An 18,014-nucleotide genomic window follows, 5' to 3' on the forward strand; every position below is an offset into this window, starting at 1 on the left:
AATAAAATAAAGAAATTATTTTTATTTTTATATTAGGGTTAGGGTTAGGGTTGGAAAGAGGGTTAGGGTTGGAAAGAGGGTTAGGGTTAGGGTTGGAAAGAGGGTTAGGGTTGGAAATAGGGTTAGGGTTGGAAATAGGGTTAGGGTTGGAATTAGGGTTAGGGTTGGAATTAGGGTTAGAGTGGAATTAGGGTTAGGGTTGGAATTAGGGTTAGGGTTGGAATTAGGGATAGGGTTGGAATTAGGGTTACGGATAGGGTTAGGGGGGTGTTGGGGTTAGGGTTATGGTTAGGGTTGGGATTAGGGTTAGGGATGTGTTGGGGATAGGGTTGTGGTTAGGGGTGTGTTGGGGTTAGGGTTGGAGTTAGAATTGAGGGGTTTCCACTGTTTAGGCACATCAGGGGGTCTCTAATCGCAGCATGGTGCAACCATTGATACCAGACAATTTTGCGTTCAAAAAGTCAAACGGTGCTCCCTCCTTTCCAAGCCCCGACGTGTGCCCAAACAGTGGTTTACCCCAACATATGTGGTACCAGCGTACTCAGGACAAAGTGGACAACAACTTTTGGGGTCCAGTTTCTCCTGGTACCCTTGTGAAAATAAAAAATTGTGCACTAAAAAATAATTTTTTGAGTTAAAAAAAATATTTTTTATTTTCACGGCACTGCGTTATAAACTCTTGTGAAGCACTTGGAGGTTCAAAGTGCTCACCACATATCTAGATAAGTTCCTTGGGGGTCTAGTTTCCAAAATGGGGTCACTTGTGGGGGGTTTCCACAGTTTAGGCACACCAGGGGCTCTGCAAATGTAACATGATGCCCTCAGACCATTCCATTAAAGTCAGCATTTCATAATGCCACTACTTCCCTTCCGAGCCACGACGTGTGCCCAAACAGTGGTCCCCACCCACATATGGGGTATCAGCGTACTCAGGACAAACTGGACAACAACTTTTGGCGTCCAATTTATCCTGTTACCCTTGTGTAAAAAAAATTGCTGGCTAAAAATCATTTTTTTTAGCAAAAAAAATGATTTTTTGTTTTCACGGCTCTGCATTATAAACTTCTGTGAAGCACTTGGGGGTTCATAGTGCTCACCACACATCTAGATAAGTTCCTTGGGGGGTCTAGTTTCCAAAATGGGGTTATTTGTGGGGGAGCTCCAATGTTTAGGCACACAGGGGCTCTCCAAAGATGACATGGTGTCCGCTAACGATTAGAGGTAATTTTAATTTCAGAAAGTCAAATGGTGCTCCTTCCCTTCTGAGCCTTGCCGTGCACCCAAACAGTGGTTCCCCCCACAAATGGGGTGTCAGTGTACTCAGAACACATTGCACAACAACTTTTGTGGTCCAATTTCTCCTGTTACCCTTGCGAAAATAAAAAATAACGTGCTAAAAAATCATTTTTGAGGAAAAAAAATGATTTTTTATTTTCACTGCTCTGCGTTATAAACTTCTGTGAAGCACCTGGAGGTTCAAAGTGCTCACTACACATCTAGGTAAGATCCATAAGGGGTCTAGTTTCCAAAATGGGGTCACTTGTGGGGGTTTTCACTGTTTAGGCACACATCTCCAAACGCGACATGGTGTCCGATAACGATTGGAGCTAATCTTCCATTCAAAAAGTCAAATAGCGCTCCTTCACTTACGGACCCTGTTGTGCGCCCAAACAGTGGTTTATGATGACATATGAGGTATCAATATATTCAGGAGAAATTGCCCAACAAATTTTAGGATCAATTTTATCCTGTTGCCCATGTGAAAATGAAAAAACTGAGGCTAAAAGAAAATTTTTGTGAAAAAAAAGTACTTATTTTTTTTTACCGATCAATTTGTGAAGCACCTGGGGGTTCAAAGTGATCACTACGCATGTAGATAAGTTCCTTGGGGGGTCTAGTTTCCAAAATGGGGTCACTTGTGGGGGAGCTCCAATATTTAGGCACACAGGGGCTCTCCAAACGCGACATGGTGTCCGCTAAATATTCCAGCATGTTTTCCATTCAAAAGCCAAATGGCGCTCCTTCCCTTCTGAGCCCTGCCGTGCGCCCAAACAGTGGTTTATGACCACATATGAGGTATCGGTGTACTCAGGAGAAATTGCCCAACAAATTTTACGATCCATTTTATCCTGTTGCCCATGTGAAAATGAAAAAATTGATGCTAAAAGAAAATTTTTGTTGTAAAAATTAAAATGTCCATTTTTTCTTTCCACGTTGCTTTAGTTCCTGCGAAACACCTGAAGGGTTAATAATCTTCTAGAATGTAGATTTGAGTAGCTTGAAGGGTGCAGTTTTTAGAATGGTGTCACTTTTGGGTATTTTCTGACATATAGACCCCTCAAAGTGACTTCAAATGTGAGGTGGTCCCTAAAAAAATGGTTTTGTAAATTTTGTTGTAAAAATGAGAAATCGCTGGTCAACTTTTAACCCTTATAACTTCATAACAAAAAAAATTTGTTTCCAAAATTGTGCTGATGTAAAGTAGACATGTGGGAAATGTTATTTAGTAACCACTTTGTGTCACATAACTCTCTGGTTTAATAGAATAAAAATTCAAAATGTGAAAATTGCGAAATTTTCTAAATTTTTACCAAATTTCTGATTTTTTCACAAATAAATGCAAAAATTATCAACCTAAATTTGCCACTAACATGAAGCCCAATATGTTACGAAAAAACAATCTCAGAATCGCTCAGATCCGTTGAAGTGTTCCTGAGTTATTACCTCATAAAGGGACACTGGTCAGAATTGCAAAAAATGGCCAGGTCATTAAGGTCAAAATAGGCTGGGTCATGAAGGGGTTAAATGTAAGTGTTGATTTCCAGTTGGTCAAGAAAACAGACTTTTTTGTGTAAGCCTGGAATACTGACTTTTATTGTGCGCTTATCCTTAAATCACTACTGATGTTTGCTGATATGCTAATTATGCATTGTGTTATGCAGCCAGTCTGTTGACTTCTAAAGCAGAGAGGGAAAAATTATGCAAATAGTTTAAATAATCAAGTAATGCTATAATAATCTCATCTCCATTCTTACCCTTTATGTAAATACTGAATGAGGGACACTTGTTAAGTCTAAAAATAGGTTACATGCCTCTGTATAAAGAGACTGAGAGAAACAGCCAGAGAGATTCTGCCAAGACATCAAGACATCTATACATCCAAACGACACGAGATAGGACAGCAGCCACAACATCATCACAAGGGACATGGATCGATCATTCTATAGGAAACAACTTAGGGGTTTTCAGCCTCGGTTGGAAGAATACAGATCTGCTCCATTGACCATCTGTTGTGAGCTCATTTTCTCATTCACCTTTAATGTCCGATGAACTCCCTCTGCTGGTGAAAGGAGGTGGTGAAACTGATTTGGATGGGAGAAGCCTGTTACCTGAACAGGTGGATTGCAATTGGACATCCGGAATCTCTGAGTGGATATAAGGCAGCCGACGCCCTGTAGGGTTGCTGGTGATTTCTCTGCTCTGAGCTCTGGCCTCCAGTTCAGTTCCTGTGTTCTAAAGCTAAGTTTTGCTCTGTTATTGTTCCATGAGATTTTATCTGATTTCTTCATAGAATCATAGAATCGTAGAGTTGGAAGGGACCTCCTGGGCCATCTGGTCCAACCCCCTGCTCAAAGCAGGATTCGCTAAATCATCCCAGTCAGATGTCTGTCCAGCCTCTGTTTGAAGACTTCCATTGAAGGAGAACTCACCACTTCTCGTGGCAGCCTGTTCCACTCATTGATCACTCTAACTGTCAAAAAGTTTTTTCTAATATCTAATCTGTGTCTCCTCCCATTCAGTTTCATCCCATTGCTTCTAGTCTTTCATTGTGCAAATGAGAATAAAGTTGATCCTTCTACAATGTGACAGCCCTTTAGATATTTGTAGACAGCTATTAAGTCTCCTCTCAGTCTTCTCTTTTGCAAACTAAGCATTCCCAAATCCTGCAATCTTTCCTCATAAGACAAGGTTTGCAGACCGGTCACCATTCTGGTCGCTCTTTTCTGAACTTGCTCCAGTTTGTTGATGTCTTTTTTAAAATGTGGTGCCCAAAACTGGACACAATATTCCAGATGGGGTCTGACCAAAGAGGAGTAGAGGGAAATAATGACTTCACGTGATCTAGACTGTATGCTTCTGTTAATACATCCTAGAATTGCATTTGCCTTTTTTGCTGCTGCATCACACTGTTGACTCATATTCAGTCTGTGATCTATTAGTATACCCAAGTCTTTTTCACATGTGCTGTCACTTAGCCCTATTCCTCCCATTCTATATATGCTTTTTTCATTTTTATTGCCCAGATGTAGTACTTTGCATTTCTCCCTGTTAAAAACCATTCTGTTAGTTGCTGCCCACTTCTCCAGTTTATTTAAATCTTTTTGAATCCTCTCTCTCTTCTCTAGTATTAGCTATCCCTCCTAGCTTTGTGTCATCAGCAAATTTAATCAGTTTGCCCTCAATTCCTTCATCTAAATCGTTGATAAAGATGTTGAACAATACAGGGCCCAGGACAGAGCCCTGTGGTACCCCACTTGAGACATTCTTCCAACTGGATGTGCAGCCATTTACGACCACTCTTTGGGTCCGATCACTAAGCCAGTTATGAATCCACCTAACAGTTGCCTTGTCCATTCCATACTTAGTCATTTTTTCAATAAGGATTGTATGAGAGACTTTGTCAAATGCTTTGCTGAAGTCAAGATATACTATATCTACAGCATTTCCTTGATCCACCCAATCAGTGATACCGTCATAGAAGGAAATTAAGTTAGTCTGACATGACTTATTAGTTACAAACCCATGCTGACTCTGTTTAATCACTTCATTCTTATCCAGGTATTGACATACATGTTGTTTAATAATTTGTTCAAAGATCTTTCCTGGTATAGAAGTCAGACTCACCGGCCTATAGTTGCCTGGGTCCACCTTCTTCCCCTTTTTGAAGATAGGAACAACATTTGCTCTTCTCCAGTCTTCTGGCACTTCTCCTGTTCTCTAAGAATTTTCAAAGATTATGGAGAGGGGTTCAAAAATTTCTTCTGCTATCTCCTTCCGTACTCTGGGGTGTAATTCATCTGGACCTGGAGACTTGAATTCATTTAGGTTAGCTAAGTGTTTCCTCACTATCTTTCTGTTTATAAATATCCTGGATTCTGCTATTCCCTTAATAGGACAGTGAATAACAGTTGATGTTACATTTCCTTTCTGAGAGAAAACAGATGCAAAATAGGAATTTAAAAGTTCAGCCTTCTCAACATCCTGTCTTACCATTTCATCATTTTCATCCTGTAAAAATCCTATAGCATCTTTGACTTTTCTTTTACTTTTGACATATCCCCAAAATCCTTTATTATTGCTTTTGACATCTCTTGCAAGCCTCAATTCATTTTCAGCTTTAGTAATCTGATTTGTGCCCTGCAGGTTCTGCAGACAGCATTATATTCTTCTTTAGATATGCCTCCCTCTTTCCATTTTATAAACTTTTTTTTCTTCCTTTTTAGCATGTGCTTAAGTTCTGTGTTCATCCATCCTGGTTTCCTTAAATGCTTCCTATTCTTCCCTCTTTTCGGAATTGTTAACAACTGTGCTTTGAGAATTTCATTTTTCAAGATTTCCCATCCTTCCTGGACATTTTTGTCTTTAAGGATATCCAGCCATTGGATCCCTCCAATTCTCTTTCTGAATCCCTTAAAATCTGCCTTTCTGAAATCTAACCTTGACGTCTGAGTCTTCACAGGTCTTCCTCCTCTAGTTATCCAAAATTCTAAAATAGCATGGTCGCTACCTCCTAGGGTCCCAGCCACTTTTACCTCCTCAACCATTTCCTCCCTGTTTAGAAGGATTAGATCCAAGGTAGCAGTTCCCCTTGTTTTCTCCCTTACCTTTTGGAAGATAAAGTTGTCAGCAAGAGAGGATAAGAATTTCCTTGACCTGTTAGTTTTGCCTGAGAGAGATTCCCAACAAATGTCTGGATAGTTGAAATCTCCCATGACAACTATGTCATATTTTTTGGAGAACTTGGCCATTTGATGCATAAAGAGTTCATCCATATCTTCAGCTTGCACAGGCGGCCTGTAGTAAATGCCTACAATGGTGTCCTTTCCATTGTTCTGTCCTTGTATTCTTACCCAAACAGTTTCCACAGAACTCCCAGTCTCTGAAGCTTCAATCTCTGTGCAGATATACGCGTTTCTAACATACAATGCGACACCCCCTCCTCATTTATCAAGTCTGTTTCTTGCAAATAAGTTGTATCCTTCTAGTCTTGTATTCCAATCATGTGTATTGTCCCACCAAGTTTCAGTGATTCCAATGACATCATATTTCTTTTCCTGTGTTAGTAGTTCCAATTCTCCTTGTTTGTTGCCCATGCTTTGTGCATTAGTATAGAAACATTTTAGTTTGTGATTGGTTTCTCTTTCTCCAATATTTTTATTAATTAGATTCTTTCGTCTTTGTTCTTCCACTTCTAATAGCAGAGTTCTCAATAGCATTTGTCAGGTGTATGGCTTTTTCTGGTCTTTTGCTTCCCTTCCCATGTTGTTCTAGTTTAAAGCTCTCCTTACAAGTGTAGCAAGGTGACTTCCAAATACATGCTTTCCAGTCTTCGTAAGGTGCACCCCATCTCTAGCAAGTAGTCCATCATATAAGTAGTTCACTCCGTGATCCAGAAATCCAAATCGTTGCTGACGGCACCATCGACGTAGCCAGTTGTTCACCTGCAGAATCTTATTCCACCTCCTCGTTCCATGGCCATCCACTGGGAGGATGGAAGAGAAGACCACCTGTGCTCCCAGTTCTTTCACTTTCTTGCCTAAGTCTTCAAAGTCTCTGCAGATGGTTTCCAGGTCATTTCTTGCGGTGTCATTTGTCCCCACATGTAGTAGCAGGAATGGGTAGTCATCTGTAGGTCTGAAGAGTCCTGATATCCTGTCAGACACATCTTTAATTTTTGCACCTGGAAGACAGCACATTTCTCTTGAAGTTATATCCGGTCTGCAGATAGCGGCCTCTGTTTCTCTCAACAGGGAATCCCCCATGACCACCACTCTCCGTTTCTTCTTCACAACATTTTTCTTTCTCCATCCAGGAGGACTCTGAAGGCGTACAAGGTTGCTGTTTGTTGGCAAAGTCTTATCCTGATGTATTTCTTCATCGTTTTCCTGCGTGAGAGCCTGGTACTGGTTTCTGAGCAGTATGGGTGCTGACTGCCTCCTGATCCTCCTGCTTCTCTGGGTCACATGTCTCCATTCCTCTGTTTCTTCAGGTGCACTTCGAATTTCTTCTCTTTCTGTAACATGAAGAGATAATTCTGCTCTGTCCAAGAACTCTTCACCTTCCTTAATGATCGTCAACGTAGCTAACCTCTCTTCGAGATTTTGCAACTTTTCCTCCAACAGGGACACAAGCTTGCATTTGTGGCATGTGAAGTTTGGCTTTTCCACTGGTAAATCTGTGAGCATGTAGCAAGAAATGCAGCTCACCAAATGGCTCCTGGCCTCTTCCATCTTGAGATTTCTTAAAAACGATTAAAGATGAGCCAAAATTCTATCGGCGCGCGGTTTTTCCGATTTCCTCTTTTCAGCTGCAACGGCCAAAACCCAGTGATCGTTGAGCTTGCGGAGACTCTTCACTTATCCCAGAAGGCACTGGGAATATGCAAATGATCTCCTCAAGACTCTTCCCCTGGTTTTGTGCTTAGTTTTGTGTTCTGCCAGCCCCGGCTGGGGCTCTGCTGAATTTCCATTTTTGTCCCTGATTGGTTAAATCTCTTTTGCTCTGTCTTCAGAATATATCGGAGTGCTGATATAGGTATTTTGAAGTCTAGTGACTTCAGGGCCGTTTTTCCTATCAGACGTGTTGGGACATTTTTGGTAGGGTTTTTGCGGATTGCAGCCAGCATCTTTTCTGTCCTTTCCTATCTAGTTGGGCCCCATCATTTGCTCTGCCTGTCTTTCTGTCTGTGTTTGTGTTTTCATCTGTTTTCACCGACAATACATGTTGGGGGCTGTCTATTGCTTTGGGGTCTGCTCTGGGGCAGTTTAGATTTCCCCTTTCTTTCTTTAGGCTTATTTCGTTTTCCAGCTGTGAAGAGGCGTCTAGGACCACCGTAGGAACGCTCCACGGCTACTGTTAGTTGTTGTGAATAGGATCAGGGGTCTGCAATCTGCTAGCTACCAACCTCTCTGGTTTTCTGGACTTAGCTTGCATTTTTGTTTTTTCCTCCTTCGGTGACTCATTCATAACACCATCACTGAACCATGGTTACGTTTGGAGCAGCCAGATTGTGGTCTTTGGATCAACTGGCCTTGTACCTTGTATGGACTCAATGGACTGTCATCTTCCTACACTTATTGTTACCTCCTCTCTGTGCATGCCACAGGTGGAGTAGTCGACCCTGGAAGATGAAGCCAGGTTGTGATCCTTGGATCAAATAGCCTTGTATGGACTGTCATCTTCCTATGCTTGACATTACCTCCTCTGTGTGTGTGTGGGTGCCACAGATGGGCTAGCGACCCTGGAAGTTCTGAAGTCACAGCAGCTATTATCCTGGCGGGTCAGTGGAAGGGTGAGACTGTCTATATATAATGTCCACTTTAAAGCCCACACTAAGAGAAGATATACAAGAGGGAAATGAAGAGGTGGAGTCTCTATGGGTGGAGATACAAGGAGAGAAAAGTAATAAAATCCTCATAGGGGTTTGTTATAAGCCACCAAATATAACAGAAACCACTGAGAATTTATTATTGAAACAAATAGACAAAGCAGCAAATCCCAATGAGGTGATTATTATGGGGGACTTCAACTACCCCGACATAGACTGGGAAACTGAAACCTGCGTATCTCAGAAAGGAAACCAATTTCTGTCAGTGACCAAAGATAATTCTCTGTCACCACTTGTGCAGGGCCCAACTAGAGGGACAGCCCTTCTGGACTTAATGTTAAGCCACAGGCCAGATAGAATAACAGAAGTGCGAGTCGATGGCACCGAGGGAACAGTGACCACAATACAATACAATTCCACTTGTCCTTCAGTAAGGTGCCCTGGAAGGGGGTTACAAAAAACGCTGAATTTCAGGAAAGCAAAGTTTGATCAGCTTACAGAGGACCTTCGCCGAATTGATTGGGACAATGTCCTCAAAAATAGGAGCACAGAAAATAAATGGGAAATATTTAAATCAGTTTTACACCCCCACTGCGAGCTAGCCATACCGTACAGAAATAAAAGGGCTAGGAACAGGAGAACACCAATGTGGCTAAATAAGGATGTAAAAAGGGCAATAAAGAACAAGAACAAGGCATTTAGGAAGCTAAAACAAGAAGGCAATGAAGAAGCGTTAAAAAGTTATAGAGAAAAAATAAAATGTGTAAAAAAAAAACAAATACATTTAGCAAAGTGGAAACTGAGAGACTCATTGCTAAGGAAAGTAAAACAAACCCAAACTATTCTTTAATGATATAAACAGTAAAAAGATTAAAATTGATGGTGTCGGCCCTTTAAAGAATAATGAGGGTGAAATCATAGAGAGCGATGTGGGAAAAGCAAATGTTTTAAATACTTTTTTCTCCACAGTGTTCACACAGGAAAAGGATTTGCCAGGGGAAACGCAGAGTGATAATGTAAACTCCCCATTAAGTATTACCTGCCTAACCCAGGAAGAAGTGCAGAACCGCCTTAGTAAGATTAAAATGGACAAATCACCAGGCCCTGATGGCATTCACCCTCGGGTATTAAGGGAGTTAAGTAATGTGATAGACAGGCCTCTATTCCTTATATTTAAAGACTCTATAGAAACAGGGTCTGTTCCTTTTGATTGGCGGCAAGCAAATGTGGTACCAATATTCAAAAAGGGGTGTAAAAGGGAACCTGAAAATTATAGGCCGGTAAGCTTAACATCTGTTGTGGGTAAAATTTTTGAAGGGTTTCTAAGGGATACCGTTATGGAATATCTCAATGTTAATAAATGTTTAACTCCATGTCAACATGGAGTTATGAAGGATCGCTCCTGTCAGACTAACCTGATCAGCTTCTATGAGGATGTAAGCTCTCAAATGGACCCAGGAGAATCATTGGATGTCATTTATCTCGACTTCTCTAAAGCATGTGACACTGTCCCACATAAAAGATTGGTAAGTAAGAGGAGAAAGCTTGGGCTAGGGGAAAATGTGTGTAGATGGGTAGGTAGCTGGCTTAGTGATAGAAAACAAAGAGTGGTTATTAATGGGGCATCCTCAGATTGGGCCAGGGTTACTAGTGGGGGACCACAGGGGTCTGTATTGGGCCCCCTACTATGTAATATATTTATTAATGATCTAGTGGATGGCTTACACAGTAAAATATCAGTTTTTGCAGATGATACAAAACTATGTAAGGCAGTTAACATAAAGGAGGACAGTTTGCAACTACAGACAGATTTGAGTAAATTGGAGAATCGGGCTGAAAAATGGCAAATGAGGTTTAACACAGATAAGTGTAAGGTTATGCACATGGGAAGGAGAAACAGATGCTACAATTACTTACTAAATGGGAAACTGCTGGGGAAATCAGACATGGAAAAAGACTTAGGCATCTCAGTCAATAAGAAGCTAAATTGGAGTGCCCAGTGTCAGGCAGCTGCCACCAAAGCAAATAGGGTCATGGGATGCATTAGAAGAGGTCTGGGGACACGAGATGAAAACATAATTCTCCCTCTGTACAAATCACTCGTCAGACCACACTTGGAGTATTGTGTGCAATTTTGGACGCCGGTGCTCAAGAAAGACATTACTGAACTTGAAAGGGTTCAAAGGCGGGCTACTAAAATGATAAATGGAGTTGGTTCACTACAATACCCAGAAAGGTTATCAAAATTAGGTCTATTTACTCTAGAAAAGAGAAGTCTTAGGGGAGATTAATATATATGTACAAGTATATCAGAGGGCAATACAGAGATCTCTCCAAAGAACTGTTTGTACCAAGGACTGTGACAAGAACAAGAGGGCATTCTCTTCGTTTGGAGGAAAGACAATTTCTGCACCAGCATAGAAGAGGGTTCTTCACGGTAAGAGCAGTGAGGCTCTGGAATTCTCTTCCTGAGGAAGTGGTGATGGCCAACTCACTGAATGAATGTAAGAAAGGAATGGATGCTTTTCTTGTGAGTATCAGTATAGAAGGTTACGAATAACAGAATATTATAGGCAGATGGTTGACCCAGCTTAGGGGAAGGAATTTTTTTTCCCTATGGAGAAAATTGTCTTCTACTCTGTGGGTTTTTTGCCTTCCCCAGGATCAACAATGCAGAACAGCTGCACTAAAAATAGGCTGAACTAGATGGACATAAGGTCTTCCTTCAGCCTTCAAAACTATGTTACTATGTAATGTGCCCCATCTTGAGTATTAAGCTGGGACTGTTCCATGTGTTATCTGCCTGTTTTGTGGTTCAATAAAGCATTGCCCACACTGTGTTACCCTCACCCTGTGTTGTCTGAGTACCGTTTTGCCCATGTTAAAAGGAGAGCGGGAGTTCGTTGGGACGATCACTGGTCCATTCGGTTTTGTTTAGTGGGCGGCGCTCATAGCATCCCAGAAGTGACAAGCATAGAGGTCTGCTGGAGACCTCTGGTTGTCATGCCAACCCATCGGTGACCCATGATCCTGTGACGGGGTCACTGATGGGTGGGATTTCCGGTGCTTGCTGGAAGTGCGCATTAAATGCCACTGTCAGAGGCTGTTAGGGGCAAATGGCAGCTGTTCAAAACAGCTGACATGTGCCGGAAAAGATGTGATCTCACCGCCGGAGCCCACATCAAAGGGAGGAAGTACATTTACACCCAATGTCAGAAAGGGGTTAAAGGGGATTGTTTTTACAGAGACAGAAGTGGTAATCAATCATGTATACATACAAATAATTACAGAAATACACAGCTTCTAATGTTATAGTATAGAGTTACCACAAGAAAATATAATAAAAAAATTCAGGCAAATGTCAGATGTTGTAGCGCCATCTAGTGGCCATGTGCAAAAGTGCCATCATAGAGTAACATGTATCCTAAGAGAGCGTCACTATCAAGGTGGGGATGAGATAAGTGCACCGAATTTATTGAGTGTAAGATAAATCCATACATAGATATATGTAACCGGATTGTAGATCTATCACTGGATATCAGTGTATAAGGGGAATAGATCCTGTGCACTTATAGATGAATAGCTTATATAATGAGAGGACACAGAGCAAAGGGTATAAATAGTGAGAGAATAAAGAGCTGACAGCGCATTACATCCCTGGAGTACAGATAGGAGATATAAAGTGCAGCCAGTGCTATATGGGATATCCCAGGAATACAGCACAGCCCATATAGTGTAAAGGAGGAACCATCCTAACAAGAGATGGAGATTACAGATCCTACAGATGACATGCCGGGAGTGTACAGAGAAAGATGGCAGATTCACCACTATTCCCTCTTACGGGCGTTTCGCCCCGTCAGCTTCCTCAGAGGGTACGGATAAGTGTTTCCAACACACCAAGGTCCTGCAAGAATCCAGGCAAGGGGGGTAACTCTGGGGTAAAGTGGGAGTGTTCCTAAAGGAATTGGGGCTGTTCCCCGGTCACATCTTCCCCAGTGAAGCAGGAGGTTCAGGATGAAAACCTGTTGGTAAGACCAAGATGGATAATGCTGCATAGAGCCATCTGGTAGCGATCAATCAGGTAAAGTGATAGTGAGGGGGGTCCGGAAACAAAACAATGCAGGTGAAAAGAGCCAAATGTGACCCCACCAAGTGACCAGTGAGAGTGCAACTGTGCAACGGGTAAGAAAAGAGAATAAACAGTGATATGGTAAAGATATAAAGAGAAAAGCAGCTTAATAACAGTGATAATAAAATCTATGGGAAGTGTTTGTGGTGAAGTGTATACACTCCTAGAAATGTTTCCTCTACAGTATAGAGATATAAATGATCAGTATTAGGACGTGTAACAAAGAGGAATCTGTTATTATATAGAGAGAATGTAACGAGCAATAAATGACGGGAATAATCGGGAATGAAATTGTTATTAATAATATAATGAGATCCCAGCACCTGACACTTCCCGGGATATATGGGCTTATATTAGAATCCCAATTACCAACCGGAAAGATAACAACAAAGGAAAAGGGCGGAACAAAAAACAAGCCCCAAACACCTCATAACCCACAATGTAAGGGCAGAAAAATACCGGAAATATAAGTGTCTATTCACACTGCAATATTAGTCACCTGTGATCTGTGTCTCTCCCAGAAGAGAAGTCATCACAGCGTCATTCCCCGTAATAACCGTATAGAGGAGGAAATGATGGCGGAGAGAGCGTCCATTGTTAGAATAGTGGGGAGACACAGATGGGGTCCAATGCTCCTGACTGTCCGGATGTCTAGAGGATCGTCACCATCGGAGAGTAAAGTGCAGATCGGCGATCTTGTGACCGTTGTATTATGGGGAAATAAGAAACAAATAAGACACATTGAGGTCAGAGAAAAAGTTTCTAATTGTGACCAGTAGTGATGGGCAAACCCCAGATGATCGGGATCGGTGGGTTCACCCGAGTTTTTTGTAAAGTTCAAGCTCGGGGCCGGAGATGACGCGAACATGCATCCGAACCCCGAGCTTGGACTTTACAGATATGGGATGGGGCGGGGGGCTGTAAAACAAAGCATAAAATTAATAATAAACATTATAATTATAATTACTGGTCCAGCGACATATCCTCCCGTCCCGCTGTCTCCCGGCCCATCTACTTCTGGGGCCGCTCATTAACTTCCGGGTTATTTACTCCACCATTCGGCAATTTTTGGTCGGCGTCGGTGGCGTTCGTGTGGTGACGTTAGGGTTCACCCCAGTTCACGGCTCGACCCATGAACTGGGATGAACTCTGACGTCACCGCACGAACACTTCCGGAAAAAGCCGAAGTCTGCCAAGTGCAGTGAATACCGCCGGAAGGTAATGCGCGGCCTCGGAAGCAATTACGGCCGGGAGACAGCGGGATGGGAGGACGCGTCACTGGACAGGTAAGTATAAGGATAATGTTTATTATTAATTTTATGCTATTACAGGCTTTGGACCTGAACAATAAAACACGAGTTTCCCATGGAAACCCATGTTCAGGACCTTATGACCGAGCAGTATATGTTTGGTACAGGGTCGGAACTTTACAGTTCGGGTTCGCCCATCCCTAGTGACCAGATCTTTTCCCAGTCGCCCCCTATTGGTAACCAGGACCCTATCGGTGCCAGAGACACGGAGGAAGCTGGAATCACAGGTATGTGTTTTATAGTCAACTCCTCTAAATCAGAAGCCATGAACATAACGCTGACCTGACACAACTGATTTCTAACTTTCCCTGTAAGTGGCAGAAAGGCGCAATTAACCCCTTCATGCTGCGGCCCATTTTCTTTTTTGTTTCTATTTTTTCCTTCCCTTCTTCCCAGAGCCATAACTCTTTATCTCTCTGGCCACATAGACATATGAGGCTTGATGTTTGCGGGGCGAGTTGTACTTTTCAATGACTCCCTTAATTTTACCACATAGTGCACTCAAAAACGAGGGAAAAATTCCAAGTGCGGTGAAATCGAGAAAAAAGCAATTCTGACATTGTTTATTGTGAATTGTTTTTGTACATTTTGTGGTAAAATTGACCATGTAATATGATTCTCCTCATCACTATGATTACGGCGACACCGAACATGTCCAGTTTTTATTATTCTTTTAGTGGAGAAAAAAAATCTGAGGTTTGGAAAGAAACATTTTTGGAGCAGTTCCTCCATTTTCCGAGACCCGTAACATTGTTATTTTCCTCCGGTGGAGCTGTATGATGGATTATTTTCTGCAGGACGAGATAACGTTTTTATTAGTATAATTGTGATCGCTCGTTACAGCATTTTTTGTGGAATTGTGCCATCCATAAATACGTAATTTTGTCATTCTCAATGTTTCCTATTTCCGGTGTTTACTGATCGGGTTAATTGTTTTTATGTTTTTTTACAGAGGGGTAAAAGACACACAGGCAGTGCTGTACAAAAACAACAGATAATGTAACAGAAAAGAACAGCGAGCACTGAAGGAGATAAAAACTGCCAAGATCCTGTTATTAGAGAAGCCGATAAAGGCAATAATGTAGTGTTAGTAGCAATGGACGATATAGTAAGGAGCAGAAAGACAGCGATCAGAGAGCAGCACAGAGAAAAACAAGCGCTGATCCCACAAATAACGAGAAGGAACAACTAAGATCTTCTCTGAGATTTCACATAGAGAAGGGACGATTGTCTAATATCAGAGAAACTCTTCCCTGAATTTCCACACAAGCCGCATTGGTGTTATATTCCTAAAGTCCACAAAGACGCAGCGCCCCCACCAGGCCGCCCGATAGTGTGCGGGGTCGGATCAGTAACAGAATCTTTATCTACATTTATAGACCGGTGTCTGAGACCATTACTGAGAATAGCACCTGCTCACATCAAGGACACCGGAGATTTATAGAGAACTGTGTCCGGTATAGATTGGCAGGAGGGTTATAAATTGGCTTTGATCGACGTCGGGAGCTTGTACGCACGAATTCCACAAATCACAGGACTGGAAGCAATAAACAATCTATGGAAAAAACTGCTGAAACAGATGACTATATTGGATTCATCCTGGAAAGCCTGAATGTTATATTGTCCCATAAGGCCTTCTCTTTGGGAGCAGCTGGTCCACCCAGATGACGGGGACAGCGATGGGGACACCAGATGATCGCAGATTCGCTAATTTGTTCTTGCCAGACTTTGAAAATAAATATATTTATAGTGTAAAACCCACCTGACACCTCCGTGCGGACCACCGGTATGTGGATGATGTGTTTCTGGTGTGGGCTGGGACAGAAAGGGGTTAATGATTTCATTAAGTATCTGAATGAGGAGAATAAGGTTAATATGAGATTTATTCACAATTTGGACAGAATAACTTAGATTTCTCAGATGTGAATAATAAAATAGTGGATGGTAGAATAATAACCAGCACCTATAAAAACCTGCAGCCACCAATATGTCCCTCCATTCTAATAATGCGCACCTGGAACATACTAACAGAGGCCGACCATACAGCCAGTATCTGAGGCTGAGAACAATGAATAGTAGAGAAGAAGGTTTCCTACAACAAGCGAATGACCTGACAGACGACTTATTACACAGAGGTTATCCGCCAACATTATTACACTGTGCTAGAGCGATGGAGGAACCCATGTGGGTCTAGTTACAAGATCCAGGAGGAAGAGCAGAAAGAAGGACGAGATAATAAAAGGTTTATTGTTACTTTTACACCTAATCCCAATATGAATGTAATAAAATCAGCGATAAAAAGGAATTGGCATTTGTGAGGAGGTAAAGATTTAGCCGTAGCAGCAAAGAACAACCCTCGATTTCTTCTAGAAGAAGCGGTGACTTAGATGACTTATCGCTACAGGAAAGATTCCAGGAGAAGAACAATAAAGTCACCTGGTTACATGGAAGACGTCCAAGAGGCCATTTCCATTGTGGGGATTGCTCCTTCTGTCATCTCCATCTTACAGGAGAAATCTGAGGATCGGGGCGATGACGGTAGATAAACTAATCACGGGCCGCACAGAGCAAGTGCTTTATGTCATATACTGCCCAGGACGATTATTATATTGCCCAGACTATTAGACCGCGGCACATCAGGCTCAGAGAACATTTCCATTCAGTTACACAGGAAAAGGATCTGTGACATTAATGATATAAGAGAGGTCCATAATGCAGACCCCAATGTGCTGAGATCTGCAGGAATTGAGCCCGCTGATTATCCTGTACAAGGCGGTGACCAGAATAGATTACTACTAACAAGAGAAGCAGCGTGGATTGTGGATTGCTGCACAAGTTCCCCTTGGCCTCAGTGATACATTGAATATGTCTGTGTGGCTGTGATCTATGTTATATTTCTTTACATTTTTTATATTAATCATTTCACTGTACTCACTATAAATGTTTTGCACTTCTCAGTTAACCATTCCCTAACCCTTGTTAAGAGGAAGTGGTGTAACCCCCTGACAAGCATGGACCGGTAGAAGTGCTAAGCAAGTGCGAAACGGCCGTAGTCCGTCAGGCTCTCTCATCTGTATAGCTCCCTGCTACCTGCACGCCGCACTCTAATATGGTCTGATGTCACGTTTCACCATGGAATAAAATTGCAAGAAGGATCTGGGTGACAAATCTTTCAATTTCTTATGATTACTCTTATACGTATACACAATGGTGATGAATGGGAGGCCGCATTCAATACACCGGAGGGGCATACTGAAAATTGGGTGATGCCATTCAGATTAAACAATGCTCCGGCAGTCTTTAAATATTTCATTTTTTTTCTCCCCGATGGGTAGATTTGCGGTAGTTTACCTGGATGATATATTGATTTACTCACGTCCTCTGCAGGAGCATCATGAGCATGTCAGACAGCCGGAGTGGGAAAAACATTACCCAGCAATCCCTTTTTGACATTTTGAAGACCTCCATCATTGAAAAATGTCCTAGCACCAAGAAACATAAAAAAGGAGGAAGATTTGCTAAAAATCACCTGTCTCCCGAATAAAATCATTACATGCAATCTGAAAACTTGCCTCTGTTGTGACTCGATCTGCCATGGTCTCTCTGAATTCACCCTTATTTCTACTGGTGAAATTTTCCTGATCAAAACTCCCATGTCATGTTCCACCAGTTATGTTACATACGTGATTATATGCTCATACCAGAAATTATATGTGGGAAGGACGACCCGACCCCTCCACAAAAGGCTGAACTCACACCGTTCCAATATTCCATAGGGTTTTCTCCAACATGGGCTTTCACGTCACTGCACCATCAAACACAAGAAAGATTCCACACCACTGAGAACATTCCCCACAGAGGAGATTCCCCCACAGGATCAGAATCGCATTGGACAACTACATCGGGAAGAAATCTTCTGGATTTATAAACTAAACCCCCTTACTCCAAATGGCCTCAGTGAGATTAC

General features: G+C 42.0%; 1 protein-coding gene across 1 annotated transcript in view; it reads left to right on the forward strand.

Annotated features, from left to right (window-relative positions):
* The window catches only part of LOC141063248 (gastrula zinc finger protein XlCGF66.1-like), an 815,244-nt gene that overhangs the window by 781,149 nt on the left and 16,081 nt on the right, over positions 1 to 18,014 (forward strand). The window lies entirely within an intron of this gene.

This window comes from Dendrobates tinctorius, unplaced genomic scaffold (genome assembly GCF_039654945.1).
Source record: "Dendrobates tinctorius isolate UK_male_01 unplaced genomic scaffold, ASM3965494v1 ptg000249l, whole genome shotgun sequence".
Taxonomy (NCBI): domain Eukaryota; kingdom Metazoa; phylum Chordata; class Amphibia; order Anura; family Dendrobatidae; genus Dendrobates; species Dendrobates tinctorius.